Source organism: Pelodiscus sinensis, chromosome 13, assembly GCF_052426305.1.
Source record: "Pelodiscus sinensis isolate ZL-2025 chromosome 13, ASM5242630v1, whole genome shotgun sequence".
In the NCBI taxonomy this organism is placed as follows: Eukaryota; Metazoa; Chordata; order Testudines; family Trionychidae; genus Pelodiscus; species Pelodiscus sinensis.
In genome coordinates, this window is record NC_143064.1 from 37,472,227 (window position 1) to 37,490,284 (window position 18,058).

Below are 18,058 nucleotides of genomic sequence, written 5' to 3' on the forward strand. Positions count from 1 at the left end.
CTCATCCTTTACAGGATAACAAAATGCCACTGAATATAATACAATGAATTATTGTCAGGTTTTCAAACCCCCACTTCTATACCCCATGGTCCCTAAACCCTCCTCTTTCAGAGCTTTCAAAAATCATTATCGCCTTAGATTTGAGGGTTTCATACCAGTGGCTTATATGGGAATCCCAGTCCTCTCTTTCTTGTGGGTTCCAGGCCAAGGACCTTGCAGTGATAAAGTAAGATATGTCAAAGTACTTCCCTGTGCTTTTGACTAACTCAGCCTATCAGATGGCATTCCTTATAGCATCATTTTGAATTCTTGTGTTCCTTTCAGATTACTTTTCTGGCCCAGGTTCACAGGGCTCCCTACAGTCTTCTAACTGAAGATATCAAACTTCTACTTTCCTTAGGCTTGACCTTTTGCCCCTCTTTAAGTTTCCCCTGTACTCTATTCCTTACTGGAATAGGGTCTTTCCGTCTTGTCAGGATTCACTACCGGAGCTTGCTTTTCTCCAGCACAGTAGCTTCTTCATCTCTTTTCCTGGCAAATAAAGTTGTCTGCTTGGAAATGTTCTAGAGATCAAATCTTACCCTATACTTCTCTTTCAGTCCTGCTGCTTGTTCTACTGCCAATAGAGGAACTACAGCATTCTTTCCCAAGTTCTATAGCCCCCTTTCATTCTCTGCTTCTTCTCTTAATAGCAGCCCTTATGGGACTCATTTTCAATTAGGTCAGGCCAATCCGCTAGGTGCAACCAGGAGCACTAATTAAGCCTTCAAGTTCCATTAAGCCTTTCAGGATCAGTATTGAGGTTGCACACCATCCCTGGCCAATTTAAAACAAACAAACAAACAATCAGGAACTAATATGTCTACACTACAAAGTTAATTCGAACTAACAGCCATTAGTTTGAATTAACTTTAATAGAGGTTACACATGCAAACCGCTATTTTGTATTTAATTCGAAATAGCAGAACGCTTAATTCGAACAAGGTAAACCTCATTCTACAAGGAGTAACGCCTAGTTCGAATTATGTAGTTTGAATTAAGGGTTGTGTAGCCACTTAATTCAAACTAGTTGGAGGCTAGCCCTTCCCAGATTGCCCTGGTGGCCACTCTGGGCCAAACCAGGGAATCTCTTCTGCCCCCCTCCCAGCCCCAGAGCCCTTAAAGGGGCATGGTCTGGCTACAGTGCTTGTGACAGTTGCAAGCCTGCCAGCACCCAGCCAGCAGACCCTGTACTTGGCACAGCATGAGCCAGCCACCCGCTGCCACCCAGCCCTCCGCCTCTTCCCAGGAACAGGCTGGCGGCTCCCAGGAGCCTGCCCAGGGCCGCAAGAGGCGGGCGCTCGCCTGGTCTAGTGCGGAGATCGTGGACCTCATTGAGATTTGGGGGGAGGCCTCCAACGTCCACGATCTCCACACTAGGCACAGGAATGTGGCCATCTACAGCTGCATGGTTGCCAGCCTGGCCATCAGAGGTCACACGCAGACCCGGGAGCAGGTCCGCTGCAAAATCAAGGACCTGTGGCAGTCCTACGCCAGGGCCTCCCAGCCAGGGGCTGACCTGGAAGCATGCCCTCATTATGAGGCCCTGGACTGCATCCTGGGGTCTCACACAGTCCCTGACCCCCGGATGGTGATCGACCCCAGTGCAGAGGGACCTGTCTCTGACACAGAGGAGGAGGAGGATGCCAAGAGCCAGGAGCCTGCAGAGAGCCTGTGCAAGACCCAGGACCCCCAAAGCATCCCACAGAGCACATCGGCTGTGTCGTCCGAGGCCGGGGAGGGCTCCACATCTGAGTGCCATCATGCTCCCCATATGTGTATGGGGGTAGGGTGGGGAGAGAGGGAGCCCAGGGACCATATGTCTGGGCCTTGCCCACCATGAAGCAGCAGCTGGGTGTCATGCGGGGGCCCTGGACCGTTTCCCACACGCCGACCTCGCCTTGCAGAGGAGGACTGGGTTTCACACACTGTGTCCCCAGGGCAAATTGACTACTGCTCTTGTTTCACCACAGCCGCAGCACCTGGGACTGCAGGGTGCACCACCCCGCCTGCAACAGCCACCCACACCCGGGCCAGCAGGCGCACCCGCAACCTCAAGGACTACCAGCAGTGGCACCTGTGGCTACTGGAACACCAGCTCTGCATCCAGGAGCACTGGGTCCGGGAGGACCTGTGGCTGTGGCAGCAGAGCTTAGAGGCACTGGAGGATCAGGGTCGTGCCCTCAGAGGCCACCTCCAGACCTTGGTGGACAGGTTCCTGCCTCCTCCAGCTCTGGCCCCTGCAGCTGCCCCTACGGCTGCCCCAGCTCTTGCTCCTCCTCCCACTCCAGCTCCCTCTCACACTTCCTCTGCAACCCAATCCCTCCTGCCCCACCCTCTACACCTCCTCCCCCCGACACCTCCGCACCCGCAGTGCTGTGAGACAGGAGAGCCAGCAGGATCCCCAACCCTGAGTTTTCCCTTCTCTTCCTCCTCCTTCCAGCTCCCTCCTCCCAGGTTTCCCCCTCCTCTCTCCGACCTTCATTCCTCCCTCCCCCCACCCCAGTTATGTACAATAAAGAGAGGTTTTTTTTGGCAAAACAGGTGTTTTCATTTTACATTAGGAAAGGTGGTTAGGGAGAGGAAAGGGGAAGGAAGGGAGGATGGAAGAAGGCAATGCAGAGAGAGTTCAGTCCTCCTCCACATGAAAGCTTTCCCACAGGGCTTCCCGGACCTGGACGGCCCCCTGCTGGGCCTCCCAGATGGCGGCAGTGCGGGGCTGCGTGTACTGGCCAGCCATGTGCTCAGCCTCAGCCATCCTGGCTGTCAGGAAAGCCTCCCCCTTCCGCTCACATAAATTGTGCAGCACACAACATGCTGCCACTACAGGAGGGATATTGTGCTCGGCAAGGTGGAGGCGGATGAGGAGGCATCTGAAGCGGGCTTTCAGGCGTCCGAAGGCCCCCTCGACCACAATGTGGGCCCTGGTGATCCTGACATTTAAGGCCTGCCGGGAGGGGGTTGAGGTGCCCCGTGTACGGCTTCATCAGCCAGGGCTGTAGAGGATAGGCTGCATCCTCCACCAGGCAGATGGGCATGTCCACGTCCCCAACCCTGATGTGGCGGTTGGGGAAGAAGGTCCCGGCACTCATCCTCTGGCACACGGAGGAGTTGCGGTACACCCTGGCATCATGTGCCTTGCCAGACCAGCCCATATTAATGTCCGTGAACTGGCCCAGGTGGTAAGACACGGCCTGCAGGAGGATGGAGAAGTACCCCTTGCGGTTGTTGTACTGGGAGGCCTGGTGTCTGGGGCATGAATGGGGATGTGCATCCTTTTGATGGCCCCCCCCCCGCATTTGGGGAAGCCGAGGGCGCTGAACCCCTGGATGACGGCGTCCGGGTCGGTGAAGCGGACCACCCTGCGGAGCAGCACCCTGTTGATGGCCTTGACCATCTGCAGAGAGACATACCAAACCGCGAATCACTGGGGCGTCCAGGTGGCTGGGAGTGTTCGTTCCCTGGTACATCCCCGCGCCCCACTCCTGGAAACAACCCCCGCTGCGATCCTGACCACCATGGGTGGCGTGTAGTATGGCTGGGACAGACCGAACCCTCCCGTGTGGGGCACTTTCGCCTCCTCCCCCTGTTTTCCCTGGGGTGGCCCATTCCCTCCTTGCAGTCCCCATTTCCCCTGGCCCAGTGGCTGGTGAGTGCCGTACCTGCATGAGCACTGCTCCAACAGTGGATTTACCACGCCAGACTGGTTCCCGATGGATCGGTAGCTGTCCAGCGTGGAGAGCATCCACAGGGAAATGGCCACACGCTTCTGGAGGGGTATGGCGGGCCTCATGTGAGTGTCCCGTTGCCGCAGAGCAGAGGCGAGCCACTCGCAGAGCTCAAGGAAGGTATCCTTCTTCATCCAGAATTTCTGGGTCCACTGTTGGTCTCCCCAGCACTCCAGGATGATGTGGTACCACCAGTCTCTGTTGGTGTCCAGACACCAGATGTGGCGGGGCACTCTGGTGTCTGAGTGCTGCTGTGGCTCCTCCACCGTCACTAGGGAGGCCAGGGGGAGGGGCAGGAGGCTGACGTGCACCAGATGGTGCCAGGCAGCCTCCAGCCATTGCTGGCAGGCTTGCAGCAGCAAGTCCAAAAACTGGAGCAGCATGCCCAGGGCGAGCTCTGGCTCCATGCTGCCAACTGCAGCGTCATTGCCATTGGGAACCACCGACACAGGTAGGCAGAGAGGAAAACGCTTTGCTGTCCCTCAGCGAGGTAGGCAAGGAAGCAGGAAAAGCTGAGAAATGGCTGTCCAGGGGGGTCCCTTTAAGCACGAGTGTCAGACAGCAGCCACACAAAACAACTACTGATTTGATGCCCTGCTGGAATCAGTTTCAGCTGCCCTTAAATGTGACCCAGCATCCAGTCAGTGTGGATGCACTATTTCATATTAGCAAAATGCTAATTCAAATTAGTTTTTGGGTCTAGATGCGTTATTTCGAATTAGCTTATTTTGAATTAACTAATTCAAAATAATTTAGTTTGAATTGGCACTGTAGCGTAGACATACCCTAAGAGACTTTGTGATTCACTTGTGTGAAACACTCCATAAATGCTAGATCATCATGAGTGTGATAATTCCAAACAAGCAAAATCAAGCCAAATAGGCTGAAGTCAATTAAAATGTGCAAAGCTACACAAGCAGAGAATCTGACTTTTGGTTCTAAAAAAAGAATGATTTTCAAGCTTAGCCACCTCAAACCTCTTTCTTAGGCTATGTGTAGACTATAGGGTTTTTTTTTTCCCAAAAAAGTGGCCTTTTTCGAAAAAACTTCACCTGCATCTAGACTACTGTCACATTCTTTCAAAATTAAATTGAAAGAACGTGGCAGGGTTTTTTTTGACAGCGATAAACCTCATTTTATGAGGAAGAACACTAACATGGCTTTTTCAAAAGTGAGTGTCCAGATTGCCTGGGTGCTCTCTTTTGAAAAAGCGGATCTCTTTTTCGGAAGTCTTTCGAAAGAGGGTTGAAGTCTAGATGTACCCTTAAGATGCCACACTGAGCTTTGTCTATTTACCATGACAACATGATATTCTAATTCAAGATTTCTGCATGTGAGAGCCAGGGGCTAAAATGGAAAATCAGCAGTGAAGCAGTTAAAGTCTGACATTTTGATATCATGCCCTATTCAGTATATTACCAGCTAAGATGAAACAACTGTAAGTATGTACTGTGTTATTAAACTGAATTCTAAGTGATCAGTTTAAAAAACTTGAAACTAAACACAGCAATAAACCTTGTTCAGAAGTTGCTAAATATCTAGCAACATTGTTATAAACTAGTAAACTGGAATAATACAATGCCACATACATAAATGATTTTAATGACAAGACTAACAGTGGTGATTTCACAATTAATAAATTACTATCGATCTACATTGTTAATCTTCAGAACTTTGCACACAATCAGTCCTAGCATCCTACAAAAAATGATAAAGAAATATTTTTCAAATGTGCTAATATGCCTACATATTATTCATTAGAAGAACCTTAATTTTAACAACTTACATTACAGATGGATTTAGCATGAGAATAGTTTGATATTTTAGTATGGGCTCATATCCTGGCTGGCAAGATAATTGATGTCAGAGACAAGACTGCCATTAACTTAGTGGTACAAGATTATACCTCAGCTAGGCTGAGAATGGGTGGATCATTGACAGATCCATGAAATTAAGTTCCAAAATCCTTTGCAGTGACAAACATATACCATAGTAAATCAACTTTTTAATAATGAAATCCTCAGACAAAAATGATTTCCTATAACTTTGTCAAGACTTATTATCATTTTGATAAAATGTCTCTCAAGAGCTGACGTAAAATGAGCAGGATCCTTACAAAGCTCATAATTGTGCAGGATCTCACAGTATAAAACAATAGCTGGCTAGATGTTTCTTAAATACTGGAGTAGAAACCTGTATTTCAGCTAGATTTTCTAAGAGATCTGTCAAAACTGAAAAAAATAGTGTAACGAGAGTCATTACAGTACATACAGGGCTCTCAGGACATTTTTCTTTCAAAAATCAACCTCTGACCTATGATTGTGTCACCTTAATAAAATACATTTATATTCAAATAAAATTTATCAGAAGTCAAGCAAGATTAAATAGCAATTAAGAATAAAGTTATAGAATAAATATGCAGCTTTATATTTCTAATATAGCATGCCACATGAACAGATGTAACCATTTCTGTGCATGCATGAATTGTTTTAAGAGAGCATTCAAGTCACACTAGTTTTCATTTTTCTTACTACATGAAACATTCCAGAGTTAACCTGAATTAATATGCTTAAAACATCTCTTTTTTTTTTAAACAAAAGATTAACATGAATATTTGGTTTTGGGCTTTGCTGTTGGAAGGCTTCCAGAGACAATGAAGGGAGAATCTTCTCTTTCATTTCCTTACCGTTAAAGCAGCATTTTGAGACCAGCTTCAAATTAAAGGGATGAGGCTTTGATGAGAAGAAATTTTCTTTACTTTTGTTAATTAAGTTAATTCAAGGAAACAGCTAATATTTAGTACTTTCAGATAGTTTGTAGGGTCATTAAGTAGCTAATTAAAAGACTGATTTGTTGAGGGCATGCTTGGCTGAGGACAGACATGTTGTCTGGGAGAAAAGAGCTGTGACTTTTTATAATATTAACATTAAATCCTAATGTCATAATAAGCCCAGAAACAGGCAATTTTTGCAGCATGGCTGGTAAGTGGTCTCCAACTAACTATCTGTTGCACAAGAACTAAATCCCCAGGTCCAAACATTTGACCTCAACACAATGCCCAGTATACCCAGGATTTGGGATTCTGGAATATGGTAGAAAGCCCACTGAAGTGAGTGGAGACACATCTAAACCTTATGGAAGAGGCATATGCAATTTTTGTACTAAGCGACTAGTTCAACAGCAGTGAGGCTCAGTGGTCTAATGTTTAGGCACTCTACCCAGGGCCAGACAACTCCTGGGGACAACTCCTCTTTGGTGGAATAGGCCCTGAGGAGAGGACGGGGCAAAGGGCTCTGCACACATCTCTGCACTTATTTGCAGACACTGCACCCTGTAGCTCCCATTGACCATGATTCTAATCAAATGGGAGCTGCAGGAGCAGAGTGTGCAAGTGATTGCAGGGCAGTGTGCAGATAGAGTTTCCCCATACTCACAGCTCTAGCCCAGTGGGGGTATGTGAACAGTGGTGCAGAAAGCCAGAAAGGGACAGAACCCAGGGGCTGTAGTGGCTGTGGCCTAGGGCTCTGGGCTATGAATGCCCTGCAAAAAGAACTGTACCTTTGGTACATAAGAACATAAGAACGGCCGTACTGGGTCAGACCAAAGGTCCATCAAGCCCAGTAGTCTGTCTGCTGACAGGTGCCCCAGAGAGGGTGGACCGAAGACAATGATCAAGATATTTGTCTTTTGCCATCCTTCTCCATCCTCTCACAAACAGAGGCCAGGGACACCAATTCTATCCCCTGGCTAATAGCCTTTTATGGACCTAACCTCCATGAAATTATCTAGCTTCTCTTTAAACTCTGTTATAGTCCTAGCCTTCACAGACTCCTCTGGCAAGGAGTTCCACAGGTTGACTACATGCTCTGTGAAGAACTTTCTTTTATTAGTTTTAAACCTGCTACCCATTAATTTCATTTGGTGTCCTCTAGTTCTTCTATTATGGGAACTAATAAATAACTTTTCTTTATCCGCCCTCTCCACACCACTCATGATTTTATAGACCTCTATCATATCCCCCCTCAGTCTCCTCTTTTCTAAACTGAGAAGTCCCAGTCACTTTAACCGCTCTTCATATGGGACCCGTTCCAAACCCCCAATCATTTTAGTTGCCCTTTTCTGAACCCTTTCCAAGGCCAAAATATCTTTTTTGAGGTGAGGAGACCACAGCTGTACACCGTATTCAAGATGTGGGCGTACCATAGTTTTATCCTTGGGCAGTAAGATACTATGTGTCATATTTTCTATCCCTTTCTTAATAATTCCTAGCATCCTATTTGCCTTTTTGACCACCGCTGCACACTGTGTGGAAGTTTTCAGAGAACTGTCCATGATAACTCCAAGATCTCTTTCCTGATTTGTCATAGCCAAATTAGCCCCCATCATACTGTATGTATAGTTGGGGTTATTTTTCCCCATGTGCATTACTTTACACTTATCCACATTAAATTTCATTTGCCATTTTGTTGCCCAATCACTCAGTTTGGCGATATCTTTTTGGAGTCCTTCACAGTCTGCTTCTGTCTTGACTACCGTAAACAGTTTGGAATCATCCGCAAACTTTACCACTTCACTGCTTAAACCTTTCTCTGATCATTTATGAATCAGTTGAAAAGGATTGATTCCAGGACTGACCCTTGGGGGACACCACTAGTTACCCCTCTCCATTCTGAAAACGTACCATTTATTCCTACCCTTTGTTTCCTGTTTTTTAACCAGTTCTCAAACCAAGAAAGGACCTTCCCTCTTATCCCATGGCAATGTAATTTACACAAGAGCCTTTGGTGAGGGACTTTGTCAAAGGCTTTCTGAAAATCTAAGTATACTATATCTACAGGTTACCCCTTGTCTGCATGTTTGTTAACTCCTTCAAAGAACTCTAATAGATTAGTAAGACATGATTTCCCTTTACAGAAACCATGCTGACGTTTGTCCAACAAATTATGTTCTTCTACATGCCTCACAATTTTATTCTTTACTATTGTTTCGACTAATTTGCCCAGTACTGAAGTTAGACTTACCGGTCTGTAATTGCCAGGATTGTTTCTAGAGCCCTTTTTAAATATTACTGTCAAGTTGGCTACTTTCGAGTCATTAGGTACGGAAGCCAATTTAAAGGATAGGTTACGAACCACAGATAATAGTTCAGCAATTTCCCATTTGAGTTCTTTTAGAACCCTTGGATGAATGCCATCCAGTCCCGGAGATTTGTTGACATTAAGTTTTTCTATTTGTTCCAAAACCTCCTCTGATCACACTTCAATCTGGGATAGTTCCTCAGATTCATCACCCACAAAGGACGGTGCAGATTTAGGAATCTCCCCAACGTCCTCATCTGTGAAGACCGAAGCAAAGAAATCATTTAGTTTCCCTGAAATGGCTTTCTCGTCCTTGATTACTCCTTTTATATCTCGATTGTCTAGGGCACCCACATGTTTTTTAGCAGGTTTCCTGCTTCTAATGTACTTAAAAAACATTTTGTTATTTCTTTTTGAGTTTTTGGCTAGCTGTTCCTCAAAATCTTTTTTTGCTTTTCTTATTACATTTCTACACTTGATTTGACAGTGTTTATGTTCCTTTCTATTTATCTTACTAGGACTGGACTTCCACTTCTTAAAAGATACCTTTTTGTCCTTCACTGCTTCTTTTACATGGTGGTTAAACCACGGTGACTCTTTTTTAGGTCTCTTGTTATGTTTTTTTTAATTTGGGATATACATTTAAGTTGGGCCTCTATTATGGTCTCTTTAAAAAGTTTCCATGCAGCTTGCAGAGATTTGGCTCGAGTCATTGTGCCTTTTAATTTCCGTTAAAGTAACCTCCTCATTTTTGTGTAATTCCCCTTTTTGAAATTAAATATCAGAGTGCTGGATTGCTGAGGTGTTCTTCCTACCTCAGGAATGTTAAATGTTATTATATTATGGTCACTATTCCCAAGCGGTCCTGTAATGGTTATCTCCTGGACCTGATCCTGCACTCCACTCAGGACTAAATCGAGAATTGCCTCTCCCCTTGTGGGTTCCTGTACCAGCTGCTCCAAGAAGCAGTCATTCAAGCCATTGAGAAATTTTATCTCTGCTTCTCTTCCTGAGGTGACATGTATCCAGTCAATATGGGGATAATTAAAATCCCCCATTATTATAGAGTTCTTTATTTTGGTAGCCTCTCTAATCTCCCTCAGCATTTCAATGTCAGTATCGCTGTCCTGGTCAGGTGGTCGGTAATATATCCCTACTCCTAATTTCTTATTATTGGAGCATGGAATTACTATCCATAGCAATTCTATTGAACATGTTGATTCACTTAATATTTTTATTTCATTTGATTCTATATTATCTTTCACATACAGTGCCACTCCGCCACCCACCTGGCCTGCTCTATCCTTCCGATATATTTTATATCCCGATAAGATTGTGTCCCACAGATTTTCCTCATTCCACCAGGTTTCAGTGATGCCTATTATGTCAATCTCCTTATTTAATACGAGGTACTCTAGTTCACCCATCTTATTAGTCAGACTCCTAGCATTTGTGTAGAAGCACTTTAAAAATTTGCCACTGCTTATTTGTCTGCCCTTCCCTGATGCATTGGATTCCTTTGTATGCGGTTGTTTGTCTGTTCTGGCCCATGGTTTGTCCTCTCCCCTCCTCTCTTTCTGACTATAGCTTAGAGAATCTCTATCAATGGATTCTCCTCTAAAAGAAGTCTCCATTTGATTTATGTGCATCTCCGCACCAATCGGCTTTCCCCCATCTCTTAGTTTAAAAACTGCTCTACGGCCTTATTAATGTTTAGTGCCAGCAGTCTGATTCCACCCTGGTTTAGGTGGAGCCCATCCTTCCTGTATAGGCTCCCCCTCTCCAAAAGTGTCTCCAGTTCCTAATAAATCCAAACCCCTCTTCCCTACTCCATCGTCTCATCCACACATTGAGACTCTGAAGCTCTGTCTGCCTACCTGGCCCTGCGCGTGGAACTGGAAGCATTTCCAAGAATGCCACCATAGAGGTCTTGGATTTCAGTCTCTTTCCTAGCAACCTAAATTTGGCCTCCAGGACATCTCTCCTACCCTTCCCTACGTCACTGGTACCAACATGTACCACGACCAACGGCTCCTCCCCAGCACTACACATAAGTCTATCTAGATGCCTCGAGTGATCCGCAACTTTTGCACCAGGCAGGCACGTGACCATACGGTTCTCCTGGTCATCACAAACCCAACTATCTATGTTTCTAATAATGAATCACCCACTACTAACTCCTGCCTGTTCCTACCACTGGCATTCCCTCCCCCTCAGAGGTATCCTCAGTGTGAGAGGATACCGCAACATCCTCTGGAAGGAGGGTCCGAACTACAGGATGCTTTCCCTCTGTTCCCATTGAATGCTCTGTTCCCTTGAGACTTTCATCCTCTTTAAGAGCACTGGGGCTCTCAGACTGGAGGTGGGACAGTACTACAGTGTTCCGGAAAGTCTCATCAACATATGTCTCTACCTCCTTTAGCTCCTCCAGTTCAGCCACTCTGACCTCTAAAGCCTGAACTCAGTCTCCGAGGGCCAGGAGCTCCTTGCAACGGGTGCACACATACACACCCACCCACAGGGCAGGTAATCATACATGTGATACTCGACGCAATAAACAGGATAGCCCCCACTCTGCTGCTGGGCTTCTGTCTCCATTTTTCTTATGAATAATTTTAAGTCTAAACTGGGCTTATTAAATGTCTAGAATACAGATTATAAAAGTTATATTTAAAGAAGGTCAGAAGTCACTAGAGCCCCCTAACCTCCCACTTTAACCTCCCTCTCCAAACTCCCTGTTAGCTGCTCCTGTTTGCAAGCTCCTTGGTTGCTGACTCACAGGCTTATAAAGCTCTGGTAGCCCCTCCCCCTGACTGAGGCTCAGCCAGTTAACAGAGGCTTCTATATTTCAAACCTTTTAGAAGCTCCTTCAAACAAACAAACAAACAAACAAACAAACAAACAAACAAACAAACAAACAAACAAACAGACATCTTTTTCTGGACCTCCTTAGCCCAGGACCCTGGACTGCATCCACTAATGTCCTTTTCTTAATTCAGCCCTAATCTTGCCATCCTGTGGAATTAGGAATGTTGGCTACCTATACAACACATCGGGAGAGTTTGCATCTAAATATGGAATTCAAGGAAGCCAGCATATAGTGTGGGCAGTTGCTTTAGGGTATGTCTACACTGCGTTCCTCTTTCGACAGAGGAATGCAAATGCAGCCAAGTGAAATTGCAAATAAAGCGCGGATTTGAATTTCCCACACTTCATTTGCATAATCACGTCCGGCCACTATTTAGAAATACCCTATTTCAAGATAAAAAATGCCATGTAGATGTGGTTATTTTGAAAGAAACCTCTTCTTTCGAAATAATCCTAACTCTTTAAAAAATGAGGTTTAATGGCTATTTCGAAAGAAGGGGTTTCTTTCAAAATAACTGCATCTATACAGCATTTTTTAAATCTCAAAATAGGGTATTTTGAAATAGTGACCAGTCACAATTATGCAAATGAATTGCGGGAAATTCAAATCCACGCTTCATTTGCAATTTCATTTGGCTGCATTTCCTCACCTCTCGAAAGAGGAATGCCATGTAGACATAGCCTTAGTTAGCCAATGGGAATACCAAAGAGAGGTTTTTGAGCTAAGCCTTACTCTTCAGAAGGAATGAGTAGTCCTGTGGCACTGTACGGTATATCTACACATCAAAGTTAATTCAAAATAACAGCCGTTATTTTGAATTAACTTTCCTAGTGTCTACACAGCCAAACTGCTATTTCAAAATTAATTCAAAATAGTGGAGCGCTTATTTAGAATTTTGTAAACCTCATTCTACGAGGAATAACGCCAAATTTGAAATGGATAATTCGAAATAAGCGCTGTGTAGATGCTTATTTCAAAATAGGGGGCCTCCAGCCCTTCCCAGTTTCCCCTGGTGGCCACTCTGGGCCAAACCAGGAAAACTCCTCACCTCTCCCCCAACACCAGAGCCGTTAAAGGGGTAGACTCTGGCCACACTACATGTGCCAGATCCAGGCCTGCCAGCAGTCATTGCCCTGACCCAGTGGCCTCACAATGAGAGGGGCAGCCAGTGCCAGCCAGTTGTCCACCGCCCAGTCCCCCAGCTCCCAGGAGCCAGCCAGGGGCCAGAGATGGCAGGTACCTTTCTGGACTATTGTGGAGATCATGACCCTCATTGAGGTTTGGGGGGAGGCCTCCAACATCCATGAACTCCGCACTAGACAGAGGAATGCAGCTGTCTACAGTCGGATAGCTGCCACCATGGCCACAAAAGGGCACATGTGCACACAGGAGCAGGTGCGCATGAAAATTAAAGATTTACAGCAGGGCTACATCTACACTGGCATGATTTTCCGGAAATGCTTTTAACAGAAAAGTTTTCCGTTAAAAGCATTTTCGGAAAAGAGCATCTAGATTAGCACGGACGCTTTTCTGCAAAAGCACTTTTTGCAGAAAAGCATTCGTGGCCAATCTGGATGCGCTTTTGTGCAAAAAAGCCCCAATCACCATTTTCACGATCGGGGCTTTTTTGCGGAAAACAAAGCTCAGCTGTCTACACTGGCACTTTTGTGCAAAAGTTTTGCACAAAAGAGACTTTTGTCCGAACGGGAGCAGCATAGTTTTTCAGCAAAAAGCACTGATTTCTTACAGTAGGAAGTCAGTGCTTTTGCGGAAATTCAAGCGACCAGTGTAGACAGCTGGCAAGTTCTTCTGGAAAAGCGACTGATTTTCCAGAAAAACTGGCCAGTCTAGACACATGTAGTGTGGCCAGGAGTATGCCAGGGCTACACGGGGCAGCTCCCCAACAGGGACAGACTCCTGCCCTTATTTTGGTGACCAGGACCACATACTGGGAGGTGGGATGCTCCGTGCCACTCCGGGGCTCACTGATCCGGGAGCAGAGGGCCCTGACCAGGGCATGGAGGAGGAGCCACAGGAGCTGAGATGGAGGGTGCCACACCACCAGGACCCCCGAGCCATCCCAGCAGCAGAGTCACCAGGGTCATCTGGGGAGGCCACAACGTGTGAGTGCCCTCACTGTTCCCTTACTGGGGGTGGGGGGTGGGGGTGGGAAGGGAGACCAGGGACTGCACACTTGGGCCTTGCTTACCACAGATCACGCAGCAACCTGTGCATGTGTGAACACGTGCAGTGCCAGCCCTCCTTTCACAAGCCCCCTCTACACAGAGGCAGGGGACATCTCCCCCCCACCTCAGCCACAGCACAGGGGAATGGGTGCGGTCTCGGGGCAGCTCCCACTCCCAGTCTGGGATTTGGAGCAGAGCCCGGAGCTGGAGCGGAGCCGAAGTACATAAAATCTTGACTGCTCCACTGCTCCAGTTTTTTTTTTCATTTTCAATCCAAAATGAATGATATTTAACAAGAAAGTCCTAAAGGTGCCAAAAAGTTTCAGATTGTATAACAATTGATATTAACATCTACTTTAACACTTTATGTAATACGTCACAGTTTTTCTCACTTCGGCCAAAATTAAGATTTAATGTACAGATACAAAATTACAAAGTTTTTTGGAAATATGATTTATTAAAGAATCAGATAATTATTAGACATCTGGCAACACTACAGACTGCTCCAACCATTGTGCCAAGGTTAGGCAAATACGTACTCGCGTAGATTAGTTAGATAGTTAGATTAGTATATGTTCATTTTCACCTTGTAATGTGTAGCCTCGTTACTTCCCAACAATAAATGTTGTCGAACAGTGTTAGCACATACTAATGCTACGGCACATATCACATTTCATTGATATATCTATATTAAAGCTTTTTGAGATATTAATTAAAAACTTGGAAAATATTTCCAATATTTTTACCGCAAAATTTCATAAGAAAAGCTAACTTGCAATTTATAAATAAAAAATTATATTCATTATGTATATTAAAATATTTCTTACTTCATTAAAATTGCAAGAAACATGTTAAAATATTAAAATATGCTTTAACAATAATTTTGTGTAAAAAGAAAAAGCGATCATTTTTGTCCAGAAAATCCAAAATAAATTCAAAGTACTTTAAGTGGTTAAGATATCACAAGCAGGTACATTATAAACAAATGTAATGCTTTTTTTTATTGCTTTTCGAAGATCATAACAAGAAACATTTGGATGTGGTAGCAGCACAAGAGGATTTGGCCATGGCTTCAATAGAAAAATCAAATCTGCCCCCCATGATTGATAGCCAATTTACGGAAAAGGATCTCAACATCTTTACTTTTGAATTTGAAAAGCCAAAATTTGGGCTTTTGGGAAAAGCAAAGAAGAAATTGGCAATGTGCAAGGTGGAAAAGGAAGTAAATGGCTAGCTCAAACCATGTAGCTTCAAGACAAGTGAAGCAAGTGCCATGAAAACTTTCAACCTTTGGCGGCATGTAACCATCCTGATAACTATATGGCTCTCGTTACAAAAAAGGACCAGGAAGATGAGGCAAAACAGAAAGCTATCAGGGCTAAATGACATTCATCTGGCTCTTTAAAAACTCCTGGAGAAAAGATTTGTTGCGGAACTTCATTTGAAAAGAAACCCAAAATTGAGCAAACAAAACTTGACTCATATTTTAAGTCCTCAAAGGTTTAAGTCACCATGGATGGCAATACTTTCTGTGAAGGGCTGATGGAAATGGTTTGCTTGAGTTCAACACCTCTCACTACTTTCAGGATAAAGAACAAAGGATTCCAAAAAATTGCAGGTGAAATGGGTCGGCAGCTTGGTGTTTTGATGGGGCATGATGCGGTTAGTCATTTAGTTGTCAGCACAGCTGAGTCTGGTTGCGAAGAGCTCAAGAAAGCTTTGGAGCAAAAATTGTGTTACCTGAAAATGGATGCGGCAACCTGTGGAAACAGAAATTTCCTTGCAATCAATGCTCAGTACTACGAAGAAGGAAAAGATAAAGCTATGGTAAAAACCTTGGACATAATCAACACTGAAGGGCATCACAATTCTTCCTACATGAAAAGTCAAGTAAAAGCTATTTTAGAAAAATTTGAGATCGGTGAAATGCAAGTGCTGAGCATCTGCGTTGACAATGCAGTAAACATGACGTGTGCCGTCAAAAATTTCAGCAAGGACAATGAAACCATTTCTATTTCTGACATCAGGGATGTGGACAGAACTGAAGCTATTTTGCCTGATGAAGGAACTAAAGGAATGGATGAAATTGAACTCAACATGGATGCTGCTGAGCAATGAATTAATGACCCTAGCCTCATACTTCCAACATGGCTTTATGAGGACAACTCAAAAGTCCAAATGATGAAGTGTGGTATTCACACTCTTCAGTTGGCAATCTGGGATGGACTGAATAAACAACATGTGAAGAAATTTCTGGCAAAAATTTGACAAGTAGTTGTCAAACTACGAACCCAAAGTGTTCTGCTTGATCTACATGGGGTAACTCAATCATTGGATACTGTGATTCGCTGGGGTTAAACATTTGCAATGATTGATCGGCTTCTCATTTTTCAATCTTGCTGTGAACAAGTGGTTGCTGCTGGAACAAGAGAACTCAAGTTAACAAAAGCTGAATGGGATGAAGTGAAGAACCTGCAAGACCTCTTGGCAAAGCCAAACCAAACAACTGTGAATCTTCAAGCTGTCGATGTAACCCTGGGAGTTTAAATGAAGGAATGGTGAAAACTGTCAAAATTCTTGCACGAAAATGGTGGACAAATTGCAGAAGGAATACGATCCTCCATGCAGACACGTGAAGAGAAGCTTTTTGACAATATTCATTTCTTTGCTTGAGTTTATGTTGACCCATGGTATCGGATTCTTCTTAACTCCAGGGAAATACCAAAGACAAGAAAGGGCTCCTTGATATTGCTCGATGACTCGAAAAACAAAATCTATTGCTACATTTGAACTCGGTGAAAGAGGTTGAAGAAAATGAAACACAACCAAAGGAGTCATCAACAATCGAATTTGTGGTTTTGGAAAGTTCACATCCTTCAGAAATAGCAGGCTGTTCTCAAACTTCTGTCTCCACTCTGAACTTGTTCGAGCATCCATCCCTGAGATGTCTTCAACCATCACAGGGAAATGGAGGTAATTCAAGCACCAATTCTTCAGAAGATGACGACTTTGAAAAGGAATTGGTTAAACAAGAAAGATGCCAGCGAGTTTCTGCGATTCATAATTGTAATGAAGCATTATTCGAGAGAAACTTTTGGGAAGATTGTGAGGCGATGGAGTCTATTGGTAGTCTAAAAGTTAAATCTGTTTTTGAGGTCATTCATAGCTACCCACTCCGCATTCAGGCTGCCTGTAGAATTGCTTCGAGCATGCCAACAAATCAAGCTAGAGTAGAGCGACTGTTTTCGGCTTTAAAGTTAATTTTAAATGATCTGCGGCAGGCTATGAAAGATGACTTGATTGCTGCAATAATTTTTTACAGATTGAATTATGAATGATTCTAGTTTGTATCATTGTTGATGACATTTAAATTGTTTTAAAACTCTGAATACAAATAATGTTTTTTTCAAAATTATAATATGCACTTTTTTATTTAGTTAAAAATTAGTTTGAGTTGGAGCACGGAGCGGAGTCAGAGTGGAGCTGGAGCAGTCACTATTGGTGCCGGAGCGGAACTGGAGTGAAGCAATTAAAAAATTTGATTGCTCCAAATCCCTGCCAGGGATAACTGGACATTCTGAACATGGCCTCTGTGCAAGCATATCAGCTCTGACAGTGCAGGGCACAGTCATCCTCACCTCGCAGAGGGGGTTGGGCTTCACCCACTGTGTCCCAGGGGAGAAATGACTACTTCTCTTGTTTCTCCACAGCCACACCAGCTTTGTGTGCAGGGCGCACCACCCCACCCGGGACATGCTCCTGCACCCGAGAGCTCTGCAGGACCACCTGAACATTGCAGGGGTACTGACAGCAGCACCTGGGGGCCCTGCAAGCCCTGCACCACACCATGGAGCACTGGGTGCAAGAAGATCGGGAGTTCCAGTGGGAGCTTCTTGCCTAGGATCATGCCATCTGCCAACACCTGCAGAGCCTGGTGCAGAGAGTGCTGCCTCCTGCTGCTCCAGCGCCTGCTGCCTCCCCAGCTACCGCCCCTCCTCCCACTCCTTCTCCCCCTCCCGCTTCTCCCTCCATACCCTCTTCAACCTCCACATGCTCCTTACACTCCTTACCCTCCTCCCTATCTCCCCGGGGACACCGAGGCCCCTGCACCCACTGTGCTGGAAGACAGTTGGCACAGCGAGACCCCCACCCCTGAGC

At 45.0% G+C, this 18,058-nt stretch overlaps 1 pseudogene; it reads left to right on the top strand.

Moving 5' to 3' along the window:
* The window catches only part of LOC149523663 (uncharacterized), a 32,347-nt pseudogene extending 15,097 nt beyond the window's left edge, over window positions 1-17,250 (top strand).
* The last annotated feature ends 808 nt before the right edge of the window (window positions 17,251-18,058 follow it).